We start from the raw sequence: 23245 nt of genomic DNA on the forward strand, positions 1-23245 counted from the left end.
TCAGCATGTCGGCTTCAATAAGCCAGATATGTCTCACATATTTATCACTCATCATGTTTGTTTCATGTCTGCCAGGACCACAAGTTGGATCTAAAAATAGATGTGACATTTTTTAAAGGCCTCTTTCTAGTTTCTTAAAAGGTACACAGAGAGATGGAGCTGTTGGGACAGGGACCCAACCTGCGGACACAAAATTAAAATAGGACAAAAGATAACTAGGTGATCCAAATTTAATGATGAGCTCAAATGCTTATGTGCCAGTAAATCCACCATAATAGATTACACCGGAATATTTCGGCTTCCGATTGAGGCGATAATAGTGTTTTTTTTTTTTTTGTTTTTTTTTTAGCTGTCTTTGAAAACATTAAAAAAAACAGTGGCAAATGGGGATTTGTGCCTAAGTGGAGGAACATACACACGCACTCACACACACAGACACACAGACACACACACACACACACACACAGCTGTGTGGAGGTCTTGCCTTGTTCTTCTTTAAGCAGAGACGTAGCAGCATGATGACTTTAAACTTGACGCGTACACATTGTAAATGCATGTTTATTGTGATAATGAAAAATAAGAGTGACGATGTTTGCTCTTTTAGGGAATAGTGGGAAGTAACCAAGTGCAACTACTCCAGTTTTGTACTTAAATACAACTTTAAGGTTCTTATACTTATTTAGATACAGCAATTTTCTCCTACTTCCTACTTCTACATGCACTTCACTAATATTGTCCTCCTATTCCACTACAAGTACAGTATCTGACAGGTATAGGTCGTAGCTACTTTTTCCAACAATGTCTTTTCGTATGAAACAGTAAAATAGTACTTACACTTAAATGCATGTAATAATAATCCAGTAAAATGAGATATAACTATGACAGGGTCAGTTATGCTGCCTCAATTACTTTTAATACTTAACATACATATCTCTAATAACACCGTACTTTTACTTGATAAAAAATCTTATGCATGACATTTTCTTTATTTTCAAATTGTGTATTGCTACATTTAATGAAAATACAAATCTTGATACTCAATGCACCACTGTCAAATACACTGTCCAATACTTTCTTGCAGTTTTCTTGGTTCAGTTGGAGTCGTTAACATTTTGCACATTACGTTAACTGGTGAATCCAAATTGCCCAGAAGTGTGTATGCCAGCATGAATAGTTGTGTGTTTCCGTGTGTCAGCCCTGCAAGTCTGGTGACCTGTCCAGGGTGTATCCTGCCTCTCACACAATGACAGCTGGGATAGACTCCAGCACACCTGGGACTCTTAATAGGATATGTGGTTATGGAAAATGAATGAATGAATGAAAAACTGGAGGGCTAAACCTCAAATCTGTGATGTCATAAGGTAGGGTATAAAGTCTGGAAGTGCTTCACAGACAATGAATTGGGAAAAATATTATAGATCAGTGGTTCCCGACTGGTCTGGCCATGGGGTCCAGATTTCTCCTTTGTCATAAGTTCAAGATCAAGGACTTGCATTTGGCCATGTCCTCGAGCTAGTCTGTGGTCTACGTCAAGTAGCTGTCTGTTAGTCATTTATAAAAGCTCTGTGTCGAAAATTCACTGTCCTTAAAAAAAACAGAAGTGTGTTCTTACAAACTTGGCATGTGTGCGAGTCACTTGCAGTCCACTCAGAATGGACCCGCGACTCACTTTTGGACCACGACCCACCAGTTGGGAACCACCGTGAGAGCACCCAGGGGAATGTTCTGAGTATATGGGGACATTTTTTGTGTCAGATCTGAGAAAACTACAGTAAAATAAAGCTCATGTGGGTATCAAAACAGACACAAACATTTAGTGGGTCCCCAAAATCAGGCACCTGTTCCTTGTCTATGGAGCAGCTCCAGACTTTATACAAGTTTGACACTTATTTCTTGCTTTAAAAGAGAATAGCTCATGTTCATAGCTATAAATTAAACTTGCCAAGGTTATGGAAATAACATGTTGCAATCATTTATTTGGGTGGTGTTCCCCTTTAATACCTCCAGCACACCATGCAGCAGGTGTTATACGCTGCTGCGGCCACAGGTGTCGCCCGGGCTCCCTGTGCAGCAGCAGCAGCAGCAGCAGCCAGCCAGCCAGCCAGCCAGATGAACCGCAGCAGGAGGATCCAGTCCACTCCACACTCTCCATGTTGAAACAGAGCAACTTCTCCTCCAGCCGACTCCTACCGTCCGCCACAGCCCACCCGCTGCTCCCCTCCACCCAGCCATCTCAACACAACCCCGTGCTATGACGCTGGACTGGGAGGACAGCTCGGAAACAACCATATGAGCGCCACGCTGGTCGACACAGAGTAAGTTTACATTTAACTGCTGCCTTACTACAGCACGCCGACACGTCGAGAGATAACTTGCTATTTTTAGCGAACGTTACTTGTGTCCGTTCAACTATCGTTACGTTTGTGGGCTAACTTGCGCTAGCTAGCGGAGCCCAGTTAGCATTAAGTGGGAGAATTGGGAGGATTTGTGTTTTTCGGACGGGAGTTTTGAGGACCACAGCGTCGCAATATTTGGAGGAATTTGGTCAGTGGAGGTGGTAACGTTATCTCTGTGTGTGTGTGTGTGTGTGTGTGTGTGGGTGGGTGGGTGCCGTCTGGCCGGGTAGTGGCTAACGTTACAAGCTAGCTACATAAAGTGAACGTTAGCAGACCATGCCCCGTGCGGCTGCAGCTTGGCTGTCACTTGTTTGCATGGCAACCATGAGCCGAGCCGATGTCCAGGGTGGCTGTGACAAGCAAGGGCAAGTACCTCTCTGTGATATCCTGTTTACTCGCTTCCTGCCATCGCCTGCTTCAAGTGTAACGCTGAGCTGCATGGGTAGATCGGACCATACGAAAATGGATAACCCATATCCCAGCACAAGTGGCAGAGCAATCACTGGAGGAATAATCACAGCGATTAAAGCCACTTCACAACAACCTTATTAACACACACAGGAAACGTAACACTTAGTACATCGTCGTTATGTCATGCAGTAAGCAACGTAAGGACATGATGCAGTGTGCAGATGATTCAAAGGAGAGCCTTGTGAGACTGGTGGACATTTAAATGTCAAACACCGGTATATGCAGCGCAGGCCAAGACATCTTCAGCATGGTTCAGCTCCAGTGTTTCTGGTGTAATGCCAGAGCTGTAACCTTTTGACATGTGTTTCCTACCAGCACATTGTGACTGTCCACAACCTTTTCTGCAGAGACCTTTCTCAAATAATATTTAGAGCACTGGGTAATATTCAGTTTTGTATGACAGATTATATAAAACAAGCAAACACACCCTTTATATTGATAGTATTGGCTGTCTTTACTAGAATTAAAGGGCTCTTGTGATTGTAAGTATACTGACACTGGCCATATTGGTTTATTGCAGACATATTGGTACCTATATGTTACCTTATAAGTAGCAGGGCATTGCAGTACAGGAATACTAAAATGAAGTACTTAACTTAATACTTTGCACATCTGTTTTCAAACAGGTGCGTAGGAGAGGGACGAGAAGAATTAAACTAGTAGATAAGACTCCTGCACACTGTCTAACATGCAAAATAATGATTTTAATGCTCCTGCAATGTGTCGGTGACTAGACCTTCATCAGGCCTGCAACAATTCGGTGACTAGACCTTCATCAGGCCATCATTTTAATGCTAAAACGTTGCAGCAGTATTGAAATCATTATTTTTGCAAGTTTGACAGTGTGCGGGAGTCTTTTCTACAAGTAGCCTACATAATACAGAAATATGTTTGAGGTAATGTAAAAAGGTTGTCCATTACATAGCTCGTCTACCAGATAGCACTGAGAAGTTTATTTTTCAACCCCAAAATGCCCTCCTCACACATATCAGTCACATCTTAAAGGACCGTTGTGTGAGATTAAGGGGGTTTAGTGGCATCTAATGGTGAGAATTGCAGATTGCAACCAGTTGAAACGTCTACCAGTGAGATTTCTTTCAGTGTTCATTATTCAGGAGGTTTTTACTGGAATTTGAATTATCCACAGAAGTCTCCTCGTCTCCAAAATGAAATATACCCAGCGATTTAAACCAGTAAAAACACTGAATGAAGAAGTTTCATGTTAAAAAAGCAGTGTCTTTCTAACACCGCTTGTTGTGGAGGGGCTGCGAACTGCAGTGGTGGACGTGAAAATGCAAATGGTCCTATCGGGAGCCAGAGTTTGGTGTGTCTGTTCTGGGCTACTGTAAAAACATGGCGATGCTACTACTGCAAAAAACGAACGCAACAATTCTTATTTTCAGATGATTGTACACTAAAGAAAAGATATTTATTATATTATATTCCATTTCTGCCAATATATCCCCCTAAACCCTACACACTGGACCTTTTGAATAAAGCGAGTTTGAGAGATTATTATAAAAAAATATTCATTAAAAAAACAATATTAGCAGATTTCTTAAATCTTAGAATAGTGACATTGGTGTCAGCGTCAGGCATACAGTATGGGCCAGGCTATATAGTGATATTTGATCTTGATGAGATAAAGACTAAATGTGGTGATTTCACAGTGCCACTTCGTTTCATCCATCTCTGTCTATTCCCAGTGCAGACAAAGATAGAAGAGCTCATCATCTTTAATCGTGTGGTATTATGTGGAGTTGAGCTTTGCTAGAGATGAGAATAGCACAGAAGTGCACTTTAGTTAATAGTTAAAAGGGTTACTGGAATGTGTCACTCAAAAATACTGAAAAAAAGAAAGCTATCCAAGCACGAGGGGAGATGATTACCGGAGTGCTAGGAGTGAAATGTCTGGTGATATTTGGGAAATTGCAGCTGAGTGAGAAAAGACTGTTGAACAGTCTGACTCTTGTCTCCGACTTTCTCTGCACTGTCATGGCTCTGTTGTCTCAGTGTCTCTGTCTGTACAGTCAGTTGACTCCATCTTTTGTAGTGGGTTATACGTAACAATTGAAGGCCTGATATCCAGTATTAGGGTTCTCTGTCAGCCTGCCACTGGACAAAAATTGATCTGATATTGAATGGCCCCAAATGTCAGACTGCAAGTGGTGTCAGTAGCAGGCATGGAAACATATCAGGCATTTGAAGGTCATTAATACTGTGTGGCCATTGGAAATAGGTCATGAGATCAATAGCAACAGACTTCTCCTATTTGCATATCTGGGTTTGATCAAATCAGTGTTGCTTTAAATACTCCATGTCTAATGCCCTTCATTAGCCTGAGTCTTAATCATTTATTACAAAGCAAATCAGCATCTATTCCATTTCTCCTGAGTCTTTCCAACCTTGCTTTTATAATGATGTGAGGTTTTCTGTCTGTGCTGATCTCTTAACACCCAGAGTCTAGTCATACCATGTGACAGTCTACCTTGCACTAATCAGGTGGGGATATTTAATGGTGTTGGTCCCTAAGCCTATCAACTAGAACTGTGGCTTTGCTCTGCCGTGAATGACAAATGGGGAGAGAGTAGCAGTGAATGAAGGAAAGAGAAAAGGGTGGTGAGAATGTGAAGAGCTGTTTGAGCTGTTTCTGTGGGTGGTTAGTGCTGGGTTTTTTTATCGCTGCTTTTTCTAGCAGGAAGACACAGCAACAGATGTCCCAACTTCCATGCTGTGCTGTGAGGAATACTCAGAAAATACCACGTTCATGTCAGTCTGACTCTATAGGCGAAGCCGTCTGAAGGTGTCCTGGTAGCCTGGGGGTTTAGGACGCAGACTGCAGTGTCCCCGTCTGGTTCGAGTCCAGCTGGGGACCTTTGTTACACGTCACCTCTCCTCTCTCCTCCCACATTTCCACTCTAACCTTCAGTATCCACCATAAGCATAGAGGCAAAAAAAGCCCTATGTTATCGGCAAATTAAAGCTTTGAAGTTAAATCTTGGCATCAGCCCGAAGTAAACATTCCTGCCTATATGACAGCCCAAAGCGATGATGTTATAATTATGTAACTTTAAACTCTTTCATTTTATTCAAATTTTCCAAGAAGCAAGCTTACAAACTTTGACAAAACATAACAAGACTGGTCTGTAAAAAAGGAGGCATTGTATTTACATAAGCGGCACAATATAGTGAGGTTAAATGATGGTTATGTGTATGTCTATCCGATTCATTCCAGTGTCCCCAGCAGTTCACACATTTGTCCAGTTTTTATCCATGTAAGTCCCAGTGATTCCAATGGTTTCTTCCGTTTTTGCAGAATAGGATGTTGATTATGCAACTTTAATGAGTTGATTTTGGTTGTTATGGTTATTGTCGTTATTGTCAAGATTGTCCCAGAGAAAGCATCATCCAAGCCTGTCAATTCACTTTTTTAATGTTACCGAATATTCAATATGGCCGTTTTACATGTAACCAAAGTTTAAGCGGTTTTCTCATTTTGTCCAGTTAATGTGTGCATTTTGAAAAGCATTGTATTTTATGTCTGCACCTGCCAGTGGGCCACCACGATAATAATTGGCATAATAATGTGTTATTTCCACTACAGGAGAGTCTTGATATTCTCTGCAATCAGGAGGAAAAAAATATGTGCATATATGTTGGTATCGACATCAGCAGTTGGCCAAAATGAGTTGGACAATATCAGCATATTGGATTTCAGCAAAAATCCAATATCACTCATCTAATTGGATCTTTCTTTTTTTGCCTTTATTTGAAAGTATGACAGTATTGAGAGACAGGAAATGCAGGGGCAGAGATGGACACAGGGGATCTTACCAGCCACCATCAGTCTGGAATGTTAACATTTCATGGTACACTCCTTAAACCAGTCAACCACTGAATGCCCAACCAGTTCAATCTTAAGGTTTATCTGCAGGCAGGTGTTTTGTCCCTTGAAAAAGCACAAAGGCTTTAGCTGGTGTGCAGTCAGCTAGGATTGAACTCAGTTTTTTTTTTGAAGTTATCATTGGAATTAAAATAATAAATAGCAGTGTACATGGCAGTGGCAGTGAATAGATCCTCACCTAGCTACTGTAAAACACAGCAGATGCTTTTGTTTTCTGCAGGGCTTCCAATTCAGTCAACAAGCTGGAGCATCACTGCTTTCTTTGTAGCGCAGATGCTGATGTCAGAGCTGTACTGAAGTTTATTTGTCCCATATGATGTTTCACAAGTTTGTTTTACTGACAAAAAATAGTTTACAACGTCGTTGACCTTAAGCTGACCGTCCTGAGTTGTTTTCATGTCATCATGTAAATTCTGCTGCCTCTTAAATATTCAAAAATGTGCTCGGTGTGTCTCACCACTGACTTGCATTGCCATGGTCATGCATCAGTTGTGGAAGCAACAATAAGAGTTAAAGCAACTGATGATAATTCATTTTGAACGCCAGTGTTAATTAAAGCTTTTGTTTGAATTCAAAATATATAGTATCAGTACAAGGTGGAAAGAAAGTCCTGAAGCAGTCTCTAGGCAGGCAGTATTGTCAAAAAGATAGTGTCACTTCACTAAGTCTTTACACATACCACTTGGTTGTCAGTATGTGACCAGTATGACAGTTCTTCCCAGTAATTTCCCACAAGATACTGAGCCCTATAAACTATTAGTTTGAATCTGACTGCTCTTAACAATAGAGGTGTCCTACTCCAGGGTTTGATAAGTGGCTCATCGCAGTTCCAGTTCCCCTGAGATATAAATGCTTTCCCCGACACCTAGTGGGGGAATCTAGGCTAATACTGCTCCATATTGAATCTGTCTCTCTGCCCCCAGAGAGCAAACGCACTTTTAGCAGCCTCTATTGTGCCAAGATTCCCTTCTCCTCCCATGGTCTTGCAGAGTTTTTTTGTCCTAAGTTACTTTACAGCTGTGAGTTGGCCTTTATATCTAAAAACGGGTCCCTTTCTCACAGAATGTCACTTTTCTTCCCAGAGAAATCTCATCTGTGCAAACACAATACGGCAGTGCTGACATTTCCAAGGTTATGATATAGCTGCATTATTATATTAGGAACAAGAGAGCACACAAAGTGATATATGCTACACGCCGTATTGCCAAATGGAGACATTATTTGTTGAGGTCACACTGTAAAAGCCACATTACATCACTGTGATTTTTGTTACACCCATCTGTGAGATGCAAGTCCCCAATTTTAACTGCTATAATATCATCTATTTTTCGCGATGACACTGGTATTATAACACCCTGTAATGTCTGCAGACAGTAGTCTTTTGTGTTAGCAACGCATTCATATGGGGAAGCAGCCTTCCCTTTTCTCATTAGAAAAGTCAGACAAAGACAAACAGTTACTGTTTAAAGTCATCTGAAACCATATTTGTGACTCAGATGCAACATTTTATTATGTAACCAGAAACTGGATTTTTGCCACCATGAGATTTTCATGCAGACTGCACAGTACTGAAAATGTTATTTGCATAATATAGCAATTGATAACTAATAATCTTTGTCTCTTCAGTTTTCTTATTATTGTTTTCTTTACTAAAACCCAAAAGGGCAGCCCTTTATCCCTATTGCTGTTCTGTAGCATGGGCCAATATTGTTGCTTGTTCAAGTGAGGTTGCTTGTGACAACCTGTTAGGGGTGGAGGAAATAACTGTTTCTTACATGCATCGCAATGCAGACGTGGAGGATTCTGCATCTATTCACAAAGGTCAACAACTAATTATCTAAATGTTTATTAATTACCTGATGTTGAGGGAATGAAAGAGGTGGAACTCAACTGCCAGAGCAATGAAGCTCTTGGCAGTCTCTAAACCAACTCTGGGTAAAATATAATTCCACACTTAGTCTGTTTTACCTCAAAAACCCAGCGCCCAGTCTTTTTACCATCTTGTCTTTTCCCTGTGCTAATATGCAGCATATTGGTATGCAAACACTGGACCCTACACCGATGTAAATATCCCACAAAAGATTAGTGTGTGCAACCACAGATGGATACAATCGGACTGGTATTAAAGCTCGGATATAGAAGCATTTGTCTCTAAGGTTGAAGAGAAAAGGGACCTATGCAAGAGCCAGGTGTTATGCAAGTAAATTCATCTGTTTATTTATTGCAATATTGCAGGAATTATCTTGAAGATAATTTGTGAGATATGTGACTGCAATTAAGGATGCAGGCAATGTTTTTTCCCAGTCTTCTTGATGCATTCGTTTCACAGAATTTCCTGTCACAACCTTCTTTCCATTTCAGTTCTTTGAACATGAAAAAAAAACAAATTCTTCACTTCATGGTTCTTCATTATCTGTCTGCCTGTTGCTTCCCATATCCATGGCGTGCGCGCGCGCACACACACACACACACACACACACACACACACACAAATTTAGGGTTTGTGACTAACCTCTTGACCCCATTACGTTTGTTCCTCGGCTGGTGGGTAGCTGGTGCGTGTATTTATAGAGCAGGTTTAACACCATAGATCCACTGCTCTTCTTTTTACAGAGGCAGTGGCGGCTGGAGCGTTCTCACGGTTGCTAGCGCCTCTGCAATCGATATCCACCTCTCACTCATCTCCAACTTAATGTATGGAGCTGCTGCTTGTGTAAATGCTGCCAGCTTTACTCTGGACCAAGTGTTTTTACTTTGTGGGAATTGTAGATATGGTAAAACTGAGCACAGAAAATCACACAAATGCAACTTTTAGTTTCATTTAAGGGCTTGTGTGTGTGCAGTGATACATGCTTGTTTTGTGTTGCTTCCTGTCTGTGCTATACTAATTTATAATGTGTATGTGGCAAGAGTTCATATGTCCTTGTTACGATCTGCATTTGTTGTTAAGCAGATTCTGAGTTGCAGGCGTTGCACAGGGATGTCATCCAAATGACTGGCACTGTGGACACCCCATGTTAAATGCTGATAATCTGCAGCTCCAAGGGATAAGCTGCAGTGTCTGTGTTGAGTTTACAGTGGGGTTGTTGTAGGTTATGACATACTTTTCTTACACTGTGTGATTTATTACGAAAGAGGTGATGCTGAGAGGCTTGATTGCGTCACGGGTTTAATATCAGCCTGTTAAAGCCCTCTTTGGATGGTCATCATGGTGCTTTGTGCAGACTTTGTCAGATTGGCTCGAATTTTTGGCGTCTGCCTGCGTATGTGTTCACGTCATGGCATGTCATTGGCTACTGACAAATCAGGGAATAACTATGAATGTCATTTCCTAACTGCGTTGCCTCAGAAAATGCAAGCATTGTAATTATGAGGCTGTGGAGTGTGTGTAGTCTCTGTTTTCTTAATGGAGTGGCCAGGTAAGGAGAGAAAGTGACACTCTTAGGTTACACTAAACGGATACTTGTGACACTCAACCGTAGTAGTCTTTGCCAAGAAGGTAAGCATTGCCTTAACCTTTAAGAAAGACCTCAGGTTTCAGAGCATGGCAGTTTCCATGACACGAGACCATCATCTGACTACAGTCTTAAAGTGACACTCCACCCAAAATCTATCTTTTGGGTATTCAGCACTCACCCCCTGTTGAAGTGTGGCTGTAAAAGTGTTTTAGCTTTGACTTTTACCAATAACAGTGGCCATGGACAGTGTGAAAGATGTTACAATGGTTTCCAACAGTGACCAGGTGTCAAGCAGGAAGCAAATCAAAAGTGGTCACAAAACAACTTCTGAAACCACTGCTGCAGCATTCACTTCTCCATGCTTCCTCCCTCCAATGTTTGTGACTCCCTGCCTTTAGCATCCCCCCCCCACTTCCGTTCTTTTGTGCTCAGATAAACACGTCTTCGTCTGATCTCTGTGCTGAATGCTCAGAGATGAAATTGATATCGAACCTCTCATCTAACTCCCAGTATGGGAGCAAACTAGTGTATTTTTCTGAAATGTCAAGAGAATTCCTTTAATGCCAAATTATGGTGTTTTTGTTGATGTAGCACCGCTTACAGTTTACTGCTGGTTTTGACATTTAAGCCTCTGGTAGTTATTGATCAGTGTCAGTTTGCAATCGTGCTGTTAATTTCCACACACAGCCACTGTAGCCAACACGGCTGGCTATGGTTTGAGGATCTCAGACGAGTGCTATTACTGTTTTAAACTTTAATTGTCATTTAAACTGTGTCTTGAAATAGGGGTGTGCCATAACATCTTGTTCACAATATAACAGGTATCATTTTTAATATGATATGAAAAATTCACAATGTGATACTTACGATATTTGGACTTGTTGACATATTGATGTCGTACTGTTACCAGTAGCAACAGTAAGCATGGCTGAAAGCAAAAGTATTAGCGACTCTGCGGTAGTTCCAAAAAGAGGAGCAGCTTCAGTAGTGTGGAATAAATAGTTGCGTCCTGAATGTTTTGTGAACAGCCCCTGGACTTCTCAGACATCTTTAAACAACTTCGCCCAGAGGGAACTCATTCAGCAGTTCCTCCAGCAGCAGCAGCAGCAGCAGCAGCGTCTCTCCCTCTCTACTCTTGCCACACGGACACAGGAGTTTGTGTCGTCAAGTGATTTTGTCATCAACTTTTGGTAATGTAAACCTACATGGTGCTTGTGGCTCGACAAAAACTACACGTGACTGTGCGATATTAACGTAGCATAGCAGTGTGTCACAGGTTACAGCGTGATGATTAGAGGAGAAATGACAGAGCATAAAGGTCCAGATGGAGAAAAAAAAGACGCCTCAATCATTTAGGATTTTACCGAAAGAGAAGGAGATCACCAGTGGTGGATTTTATTTTGTTGTGCTATTAATATTGTATACAGAATCTGAATCTCAATCTGAGTTGTTGTTTTACAAACCAAAGAAATGAGAGATCGTTTTTGATTAGTTTGATTATTTGAAGGCAAACTGTTAGGTTGCATGTAAAACTGTGTCTCTTATTTTGTTGCAATTCTATGTTCTTGAGTTAATAGTAAGTTAATAATGTGAGTTGTTTTTTTTTTTTTTTTCTAATCGCGCAGAATCAAGTATACCGTTATCGCGAAAATACCCTGAAATATTGTGATGTTATTTTAGGGCCATATCGCCCACCCCTGCTTTGAAAAACTCAAGGTAAATACAGTGCTTTCCCACTTTAACCAGTGTTAGCAACAGCCTCCTCGATGATGGTGAGCAGGCTCTGCGTGCAACTTGGGTTTGTTTTGCTTCAATGAAAATATAGCAGGCAGTTATTGTTAACAGAGTGGGTGTGCAGTAGCCAAACCCACTGATGCTACTGGTCCCTTGGACTCATCTACAGTGACTCAGATACTTGAGCAAGCATTTCAAGGACGGGTATTATGGGTCAATATAAATTAAAACCTGGTGAAACGATTTCAGTGAGTGTATCGGTATTGAACGTTTTCAGCACATTTAAACAATTTTTATAGTAAAAAGTGAGAGACACGATCCTAACAAGTAGTTTGAAGCAGACATTTGAATATAAAGTATGTCCACAAATGTACAGCAGAGAACCTGCCTGCATTACATTTGTTTGTCTGTGGCCAACATACATTTATATTCCAGCACTCACCATGTGTAAATAGTCATGCAATGGGAAGCACAACGGGAACCCCCCCCCCCCACAACTTATCTAAGCCATCCAGATCAACATAGTGAAGCAGGTTGGTGGTCGATCTGAGTCCACACCTTTTTTACCGTACTGTGCTGAACACAGACAGTGGCAGGCTTTGGTGAAAAAGCGTCTCTATCAGGAGGTGGAAACTTAATTTAATGATATTGATGTTAAAATGTAATTTTACCAACTCCCAGGAGATGGAAAAAGGGCATGAGTGGGCGAGCATGAGATAGCAAGTGAATGGAAATAACTTAAACGAAAATTTATTTGGTACTTATGTGAGGTTCAGTAGAACCACGTCATACCTCTGTCTCCTGTATCCAAGGGGGATTAAGACACTGTCGTTCTCTCCTTGCAGACTGTAACTCCTACCAGGCTGCTTTGCAGTCGTGCCTCAGGTCTGAAGCATTTGATGAACAATGTGGTGATCACGACATCATTTAAAAACCTGGCCACCCATAGCCACAGTTCACTTACGAAGATTAATTGCCATTCGCAGTTAATATTTTGGTAATTGGTATGCAGAATGTTGGGCTCTACATCAAGTAAAACACTAATGTCAATTAGTGCATTTGTTTACAGCAACATCTATTTCAATAGTTGGGCTCAGACAATGCTTTAAAAAGCTGTGATAAAAGTAGCATAGTGCAGTTCATTATCTCGAATTAACATCTGCTTCCAGAAGGTTATTTTCAAAGCAAGCCATTTTACAAGTATGACACAATAAAAACACCTTTGACCTTTACTAGAAGCAAGTGTATTTCAGGCTGCACAGGAAGAATATACTGTACCTAGTTAAGTGTGAAAGACACAGGAAGAATATACTGTACCTAGTTAATGCACTCGCATTACAACATTTATTTTTGCAGTGCAATTTTTTTTACTTAAGATACCTAAACATTGTTTTATTGCCTTGTGCCAACCCCTGAGTTAAAGGGCCCCAGGGTAGGAGGGTATGTGATGAGCAATAATGCGTCTGTAAGACATTTAAGTGCACTTGATGTTAAGTGCCCTTAGACCTAGTGCCGTTCCTGTAAAGTCCAATCTGCTGTCATTATGAGCAGAGAGTGCTCACTTTGTGTCCTGTGCCTCAGGCTTGTGATTTTTCCGCGGTCATGCAGGGGGAGTGATTAAGTTTATGGTCTGTTTGTCTGTTTGCCCTGGCTTAACTGGACATACAATCTTTGTATACCTAAAGGCATTTATAAATATCAGCCTCCATTATCCACTCGGATTAGAATCTCAGATCCAGGAGCAGATGAAGGACTTTGTCTAACAATAGTTGACTGAAAACACACAGCCTCTAAACAGATACTGACTGTCTACCTTCACAGCAGAACCTATGTGACCTCCGTCAACCTTGTTAAAGATGACATTGAGCTAAATGGGCATGCATGGATGGAGATGTAGTTAGATGGAGAGGAAAGTGGAGATAGCTGCTGATGAGATTCTTGACTTTTGATGAAAGCTTGGACAAAAGTTACAAATTAGAGCTGTTGCGTTTGAATGTTGGTCTTTTGAGATTATTAGTGAAATGCAAAGGGACAAGTGAGGAGGAGTGATAAGTATTTGCCCTTTAGGAAAATAATTAGTAGATACAACAATGGACAGGTAAAGGAAGGACAAAAAGAAAATTGGGATTGCCTAAGGATGTGATGGCACAATCTGAATAGTGACGCGCAGAATTTCAAACACTGTGGATGGACAGATGCCGATGTGCAAGGACTTTATACTTTGACTTTGTCAGAGATTCTAGTGTACAGTGGAAACTCCTAACAGTGATCATTTTTGTCCAGGTCAAATTTCTCATGCAGATTACCATTTAATTGACGTGTATTGTTATTACAAAAATACAAACTAATGAAATGGACTGCTTCATTTTTTACCCAATTTTATGGACAGTTTTAAAATCCAGTACAGTTTAAAACAGCATTATCAGTCCACATGACGAGGGCGGTTCAACCACAGCACTTCCTTACCCATGGGGTTTCTTTCTCTGTTCCCATCACTCGCAGCCATACACTGTGAGGAAACTACACAAGGTAGCCTGAGGAACACCAAGTTTTGCTTCTGCATCTTGTTATCTCGTTTTTGACAGTTTGTCATTAGCTTCCAGGAGATCACGTTTTTCATTGAGAGAAAATGACTTTACTTTCTGTCATGATTTCAATGTGCAAGCAGCACCAGCCTCATGTAGCCAAGACAAAGTACCATGGGGGTAAAATAAAAATATATATATATGTACAATTACAGTGGTTTTAAAAATAAAAATTGTTTTTCCATTTGTTGCCATGTATGAAAAGATCTAATGAACACCGTAAGCAGACTAAGTGACTACCACAAGCTTGTTATTGAAATAGTATTTTTTGACAGGAACGACTCTGTGTGAAGCTTTTTGATCCTCATAAGTGGTCGAACACTGTTACCGTGATCCCTGTAAGTGGTTTCCACTGTGTTTTGAATACATCAATAAAATTTTAATGTCAGAATACTAGTCCGTTGTTATCACTTATCAGTTTTGCCTCAGTATCTAGCCACTACTATATTCCCAGTTGGAGCACCTACTTCTTGCCTCAAGTTATTATTCACACCCCTTCTATTGTATTCCTTAATCGAGCCAGAGACACAACTATAAATCAGTGGGCAGGATCTGGCCTGGTCCCCTCCTGTGAGTCAGTCTTGGCTCTCTGCTGGGAAAGTTGGCGAGCTCACAGTGTTCTGATGTAAATGTTACTTAGTTGCACGCTTGCAAAGAGGCATGCAGAGCGCTAGTTATACAATATGCATGTGGCAGTGTCTCACTCATCCATAACCATAAAGTTTTCAATTGCAGGGCTAGTGTAGCTAATTGTTCCCTTGCAGTATTTCACTTGGCCCAGTTACTTGAAGCTGTAAGACTTGGGCAAACCAACAAGCCTCTACAGTTAGTGATGGTGTTGAGTAGTTTCTGCATGTCCAGCTCTGGGTGTTTCCAAAATCCATTTGAGAGCAATATATTAAGGTAAATCCAACACTAAAGGGTTTAAATGTTATTAGGGGTTCAAGCCTGGGGGGCTGAAACCCTATCGTTTTTGTGCTGTTTTGTTATCATTATTATTATTATTATTACTAATAATAATAAGAAATTGTTTTCGCAAATTCTCGTGAGATGGTACATTGTAGAGACATGAAATTTTAACCAATGATTGGAAGCTGTGCGCAAGAAATGAAATACCACTTGGCCAGATGGGGGTGCTATAATTAGGCAAGAAAAACATAATAATTTAAAGGCCACGTCCCTTGCACTGTATGTCACATTGACTTAAAATTCGACACACATGTCAAGCTCAATGTGCTTAATAAAAAAACTCAAGAACCATTAAGGTCTTCCTGGGAAAACGTACTGCCATTTCGAATTTTTTGAAAAACACATTTTTTACATCTCCCCCTGAACCATAGGTCCGATTCGTATCAGACTTACTGTGGATCATTATTCGACCAAGGTTATCAAAACCTGTCAGCCGTATCAGGCCCCATCACACAGAAAGCATTTTGCAGGTTGCAAAACGTGAGGCGCGCCACACTGCGGATTTTTTGTTGTTGTTTTTTTTAAATTGAATGCCACAGGTGAAAAAAACACTTGCTGCAAATTTTTGTTACTGCGACTCACCTCTGGGTTGCTCAGCACATAAATAGACCCAACTCCATAACCATAGAGCCAGTCATTACAAAACTTGAATGAATTGTCTCCTACATACTTGCAGCATATCCTGAAAGTGTCATTCAACTTGACCACTAGGGTCGCCACAGATTCACAAAATGGCAGACTGTGAATCAGGTGTTGTTTGTCCAGTCATCACAAAATATCCTGGATATGTTAAATTATAACGTTAAGCAAGGTGTCTAAAATTACTTTGAAATAGGGAGCAGTCACCAGTTCCAAACAAGTGCAATGGCCTTTCACATAATTTGACCATGAATCAATGACTGTTTGTTCAAGCATCACCAAACTTCCTGGATTTTTTAAAAAACTAACACCAAAATGTTTCTGTAGTCAACCAATAGGAAGCAACAGTTATTCCGAAGAAGAGTGTGGCCCGGTAGAGATTTGGACGTATATGAGTGAACGTCTGGCTGATGTCATAAAACCTGTAGGTTAAATACAGGCGGTGTAAACTGTCAAAGGTCTTAATCCTACCCAGCTTTCAAGTTTTAAAGGTCCATGCTAGCTTGAACTCCGAATCTGCTGCTTGCCATTGTATTTTTTTAGGTAATTGTTGTGTTGGTGGGCAGCAAAGTGGAGGAAGAGAGAAATACAGGTCATGTGATGAATGCAGCCTCATAATCTTGCACTTCTAAGTGGCATGTAGTTTGTTTTATTGCACTGTGAACTGGTTCCAAGAACAGACACTTCACGTCTGGTCTGAATGAGAAAATGTAGGACGGCTATAAGCGTATATTGGAAAGAGGCGTAGTTCTGGAGTCCTTCCATCCATGCCACATTCTGGGTCACAGTGTTTTCCCTTCACTTCTTAATCTTTGTACATGCACACTTTGTACATGTTCTTATTTTTGTGCCATATGCACTTCGTAAAAATCTTCCTTTTGTCTAGGACAAAATTAATATGTAAATACAAATTCGTGCTGTTTCCTTACTTTACGAGATGTCATAGCCCCCTCAGCCAATCTTAGATTACCCCTTCCTTCCCTCCTCTTTCATGTCTTTCTGTTTTCCTCTATTTGCTGTCTATGTTTGGCTTACATCTCCCCTGCACTGCCTCCCCCCTTTGTCTTTGCCCCTCAAGCGCTGTCAGCTCAGGGATTCTCTCTCAGTTCACTTCTTATTTAGGTTAGACGTACTCAAGTGTTATGGCTTCCTCCTTTGCGCAGTGATAGGATTTAAAGGCACAGATTCTGTCTCTGCTGCCCAACCCATTTTACACTTGTTGGTTTTCCGTTAGATCATTAAAGGTCCACTGTGTAAGGTTTAGGGGGATTTGGTAGAATTTCGTGGTTAGGATTGCAAATTGCAATCAGCTGAAACTTCTCCTGGTTAAAATTCCTTCAGTGTCCATTGTTCAGGAGGTTTTTACTGGGAGACGAATTATCCGCAAAGGTCTCTTCCTCTCCAAAACAAATTGACCAGGTTATTAAAACCAGTTAAAAACACAGATTAAAACAGTTTTTGTTACGAATCAATGTTTTTCCTACACTGTTTGACATGTTGCATGCTCACCTTATTTTTGATCCAGATATTCAGGAGGTTTTTACTAGGGGCCAGGTTATCTGTAGAGGTCTTCTTCTCTCCAAAACAAATGGACTCAGTGATTTGAACTGCTAAAAATACTGAATAAAGCAGTTTCACGTTACAGATAGTTTTTCCACAGACGCTGTTTGGCATGTCAGAGCCGACCAGTGGCCTGGGGCATGCTAAAGTGTGCACTCCCTTTTTTTTTCTCTCTGATAACTTAAGATCCAGGGCCCGTATTCACAAAGATTCTCAGAGTCCTCTCAGAGAGCTCCTAACTTAGCCTAAAAATTCCTAGCAACGAATCTTAGCTTAAGAGTGATTCAGGAAGTTTCTGAGAGCAACTCTGAGCAAGGAGGGGACAGAAACTTTTATCTTAGTGAGGAGGTGTGGTTGACCCTGTTGCTAGGTATGACGCAGTGTTCTAAAAGCTGTGATTGGTTGTTACAAAAAGGAAAAAAGAAAAAAACAAAACAAAAACAAATGCGCTCCTAGCAATTACTGTGATTGCTGGCCTCCTTGTAAAAAGCGGTTTGATTTGGCAGAATGACCAAAACCATGAACAAAATGGAGAAAAAAAAATAACGAGAAAGCAGAACTGGACAAAAGAGCAGTGCCTGCTGTTGGCACAGCTCATGGAGGAGAACAAAGGAGTTTTTAGAGGGAAATTCGGTCCCGGGATCACGGCACAAGGGAAGAGGTAGACTTGGGAGCGCATTGCCCAACAAATCAATGCGTCGTTCCCTCTCCTTTTACGCATAAGTGATGAGTGTGAGAAGCACTGGTACGTGCTGCAATCCAAAGCAGGCATTATTGTGTTACTACACTAGGTGGGAAAAGTAAGCTCATGAAATCAACCACAAACATTATCCCTGCACGATCAAGCCGGTAGTGTCTTATTAAATCACTGTCGTTCAATATACGGAGAATATCTCTCCTTCCTCTATGTCTTTCCGCCATCTTCTCTGTTTAAGACACTCTTAGGCTTCTTAAAAGTCCTCCTCCATCCTCTTAACACTTTTTCACCTTAGAAGCTCTCTCGATGCTTTGTGAATAACTTTTATCTTACCAAGGGAAAATGACGTCACTAAGAGCTACTTTTAGTCTTAGGATTCTTTGTGAATACGGGCCCAGATGTTCAGGATGTTTTTACTGCAAGCTACAATATAGCCAGTAGTTTCTTTCTCCCCCAAAGAAATGGACCTGGTGATTCAAATGGGTAAAAACATTGAATGAAGCCATTCCATGTAAAACAACAACAACAACAACAAAAGCTCTTCTCCAGCGCTCTTGTCACATGGAGCTTCTAACTATGGTGACCAACGCTAATGGCATAATCTAGAGCCAGTGTTTGTTTTGTCTGTCGGGGATACTGTAGAAAGTAAGAATGGACATTTTAAGAAACTTCCATATTCAAGTACTCACAGAAAAAAACAACGTTAGAACAGGAATGTAAATTGGCCAACAACGGAAAACAAGTGCTATTCAAAATGTATTTATTTAACACTGAGGTGTCAATTAGGATATTAAACCATAAATTAAAAGTTCACAAGAGAAAAATCTGCTAACTTTCTGTCTCTGCCATTAACGTTATGTTACATAGGTTAGAAGTAGCACTAAAGAGAGCTGCTCTCCCCCATGTCTTTTAACTTCTGCTTGGTTAGCATGAGCTAACACAGCAGCAGTAGCAGCAAACAGCTGACACTGAGCCACTCAATAGTCCCAGCAAACTCACACAGACACAGACATGGCTTGATTGTATTGTTAAACCTGTTAATTACTGGTAGGTAACGTTAGCTGTGTTATGCTAAATGTTAGCCCTGTCAGTGTGTGTGTGTGTGTGTGTGTGTGTGTGTGTGTGTGTGTGTGTGTGGGCAGATGCACACCAACTGTTTCCCAGTGCTCTCGCAGAAGCAGCCTCATGATAAACAGAGAGAGAGACAGTGGGACATTTATATGTATAATGTTATGTCATGAGGGAGGGAGCAATGGCAAGTACTGACGTTCAAATGAGTACTTGAGTACTCATGCCTATCCCTTGTAGAAACATGGCGGTCTCTGTAGATGAGGACCCACTCCCTATTTAGCTACAGTATAAACTGCTTATTCTTAGGCAACAAAAACACAGTGATTCCTATTTTCAGGTATTAATATACTAAAGAAAACACAACTTACTGAATTATTTTTCATTTCTGTAAATACATCCATCTAAATCCTACACACTGGACCTTAAACTGTGGTGTCATCCGCCATGCCATGCCAAGGACCTTTTTTTTTTGAACTGCTGAAAATATTTCGGATTTTTTTTTTTTTTTTTAAAGTTTTACACAGTTGCTGAAGGCCTTGGTAAAGACATGGAGTTGGTTAATTACAGTGAAATTATTCTACCTGTGAAATGGTATTGATCCAACAAACAAAAATATATACGTCATGATTTTGGTGAAAATTCAGAGACAAACCTCTAATGTGCTGATATTTATTCAGGCCTGAAGATGTCCTAGTCCTGTAATACATAACCTAATGTCTGCTGTGATACTGAATTGCTTCGGGTTGAATGATTACAATGTTGTATTTGTGGATGTGACTCTGCATCTGTTAGGAATCATATTAATGTATTTGCTGTATATCAGGGGCGCGCGCGCGCGTGTGTGTGTGTGTGTGTGTGTGTGTGTGTGTGTGTGTGTGTGTGTGTGTGTGTGTGTTTGCTCGCTGCGGTGTGAATTGATGTGTGTGTTGTTTTGCTTTGGTTTTTGGATTTGTGGCTTATCACACATCCCAGCTGTTGGAGAATGCATTGTTCTTTGCGCAGCCAGGATTAAGAGGCATTTCAAGGGAAAACAAAAGTAAGACCAGAATGGGGTTTAGAAAACAACATTTTTAGCTGTAAACAATAAACAATATATGTCAAGTGCAACCAATTAGAATGAGAGTCAAAATTTAGATTAGAACGAGAAGTGGGTTCAAAATTTACATTATACTGTGGGATTGCTTCATTCTTCTTGGATCCACATCCTACTAGGGTGTGTATTTGTTTGGTGTGAGAGTAGCAGTCCTTTATGAATGTGATAGTGTGTGTGTTTGAGTATGGTTAGCAGTGACTGCTGCAGTGTTTCTGTTGACTAAGCAAACATACACACACACACAATGAATCCCGTTTCTTTCCATATAAAAGCATTGAGAGTGCTATCAGTTATACTGGTACTTTGAGTAACCTGTCTATTGGATTGAATGAAGAATAGACTGCTCAAGTTGATATTTAGCTCCAAGTCTGTGTAGCTGTAGACTAGCTGTAACACAGTGAGAGTAGTGTGAGTGTGTGTGCAGGTGGCAAACAGACATTTGGCCCAGAGAGACGTTAGCGGCTCCCTTAGGAGTGAGATGGGGTGGGGCGGGGCTCCACCCTCCTTGACACAGTGGTGTGACCAGGAGGAGCATGGAAAGGAGAAACACCGGCAGTTTGTCTGTTTGTACTGTGAGAGTTAAAGTGAAACCTTACTCTTACTTTTTTATCTCTGCAGGTGAGACAGGCTGCTCCAACAAAGGCTCCTGGATGCGGTGTCTCCTGCAGCTCAGGTGAAAGGTAAGCTGAGCTCTCACCTGCGGGCCCACTCTTTAAAGTCTCAATAATGCATACGCTCGGTTAAACTGGCCAGCTCTCAGCTTTAGCTTCAGTTAATCAAATGGTTTGCATGCGCCAATCACATGTTACAGTCCAAGGTTATGGTTTAATGTGTGGACCTGTTTTCTCTCAGGCGTCAGTCTACTTTCAAAATTTGACACAAATGCAAAGTACATTTTTACCCAGCGTTGCCAGGAGGGATAACTCACTTTTTTTAAGCAGAAGAGAGAATTAGGGCATGTCTCTTAAGGTGTGAATTAGATGTACTTTCTGTTTATGCCAGTCTTCATTCCATTTTAAATCTGTTTGCTCTCTGCAGCTATTTGATCACAGAGTCAGTTACTGCTCCAAAGCTTACAGTTCTGCCTTTTTTGTGACTTCTGCATTTCCATCTGAGCAATCGTGTGTCAGTGTTGCAAAGTTGGAGCACAGTGCAGTGTTGAAAGAGGAGAAACTGTTTGACAGAACTGAGATCAGCAGCTTACAGGGTGTGTCAGATTCATTTGGGTTAGAAGGGAGTAAATGTTTGGGGTTGCTCAAGGACATTTGGCTGCAGAGTGATACTTCAGAGAGATACGCAAAGCCCTGAAACAGGCAGTTTGCCTGAAGTACATGTTGGTCTTTCGTACAGTGGCAGAGGAAGTGTAATGACTAGTTACTATTTCTTTTTTCAGCCTCCCACTCTGAGCACATTGTGTATTTTTGTCTCTCCTGAAAAGATGTACCGGTGTCTTAGTTGTACAAACAGGACTGGAGACAGTCAGCTGTTCAACACATCTGTCCACTGGGCGTAAATGAATGAATTTAGCCCTCTTACTGTACAAGCGTTCCTTTTTGTGTGGTGGAATTACTTTGATTAAACTGACACAGTCAACTTGTGGCCCCAGCTTTTGGTATCCCGAAACTGCATTTGCTGTGCTATTCCGTACAGCCTAAGAGGTAGCAGTCTGTGCTGTGTTCGCTGTGAAAAAAACACCACTTGCCCGCTCATATCAGTCAGGACGCGTTTGGATTCAGCCTTGCCCAAGCTGTTTATCTTGGCATGTGTTTGCAGCACGGAGACGTATTAGATTTAACTGCAAATTACACATTAACCAGGCAAAATGTCTCAACCTGTACCCAGCTGCCCACACCCACGCTACCGTTGTCCCACTTTTTCTGTCTGCCTTTAAAGCCACACACATTCAGACTATCTGATTTACTACGATGTTAAGATAATAGTTATAAATACTTTATAGTTTATGTTTCTACTGCCCGCCCGGTTACATAGTTCTCTTATCTGTTCTGCGTTCCGTTAACAGTGTTCATTCACTGGTCGTGGAGTTTAGAAGAACTCATGCACTGTGTGTCAACAGTGGAGGACAAGTTAATTTTTCTCTATATTTCCAGTCTAACACAGCAGAGAATCTCTCTGTTTGTTTCAGTCACCCCATGCCAGCAGCTTGATGTTAGTACTGTGATCACAATTGGTTTGCTCAAGTGAAAAAATGCTGAAAATCATAAACTCATATTCTGCTTTCATTGTCTCCACCAAGTTACTGCTAGGTGCACTTTGAAATACTGAAATGTCACCTTTATGTCTGTCTCTTTGTCTCACATGGGTGGACTTCTCTTTTTATTGTGCACAAAGGTCCTACATGTTGAAATTATAACGTCAAAGGCCCTTACTAACTCCTGATTTAATTTTAGACACTGATTTACCTGGTCTTGCTGTAGAGTGGAATAACAAGGTAAATAGAAATATGGAAGTTGTTGTTATTGGCAGGACTGTTACCCTAGTCTTTCCGAAGGGTCTGATGCGTATCATTTGATGAACAATGGACTTGATGTAGCATAATATAACATGGATGTTTTAAGGTGCAGTGAGAGGAATAGCCTGGGACAATGAGGTGTACTGTAAGGGTCATACCTTAGATGATTATAGACCAATATATTGGCAGTTAATGTTA

General features: G+C 41.0%; 1 protein-coding gene across 3 annotated transcripts in view; it reads left to right on the forward strand.

Annotated features, from left to right (window-relative positions):
• Window positions 1-2087: 2087 nt before the first annotated feature.
• Window positions 2088-23245, forward strand: part of osbpl5 (oxysterol binding protein-like 5) — a 60073-nt gene continuing 38915 nt past the window's right edge. For 2 of the 3 annotated variants that reach the window (XM_049574045.1, XM_049574044.1), the window contains exons 1-2: window positions 2089-2315; window positions 21196-21257. The gene's annotated coding sequence lies outside the window, so the exon portion shown is untranslated. Of the gene's footprint in view, window positions 2316-21195; window positions 21258-23245 lie in introns of all 3 variants that reach the window. The other variant, XM_049574043.1, reaches the window with a different exon arrangement.

Source organism: Epinephelus fuscoguttatus, linkage group LG4, assembly GCF_011397635.1.
Source record: "Epinephelus fuscoguttatus linkage group LG4, E.fuscoguttatus.final_Chr_v1".
NCBI lineage: Eukaryota > Metazoa > Chordata > Actinopteri > Perciformes > Serranidae > Epinephelus > Epinephelus fuscoguttatus.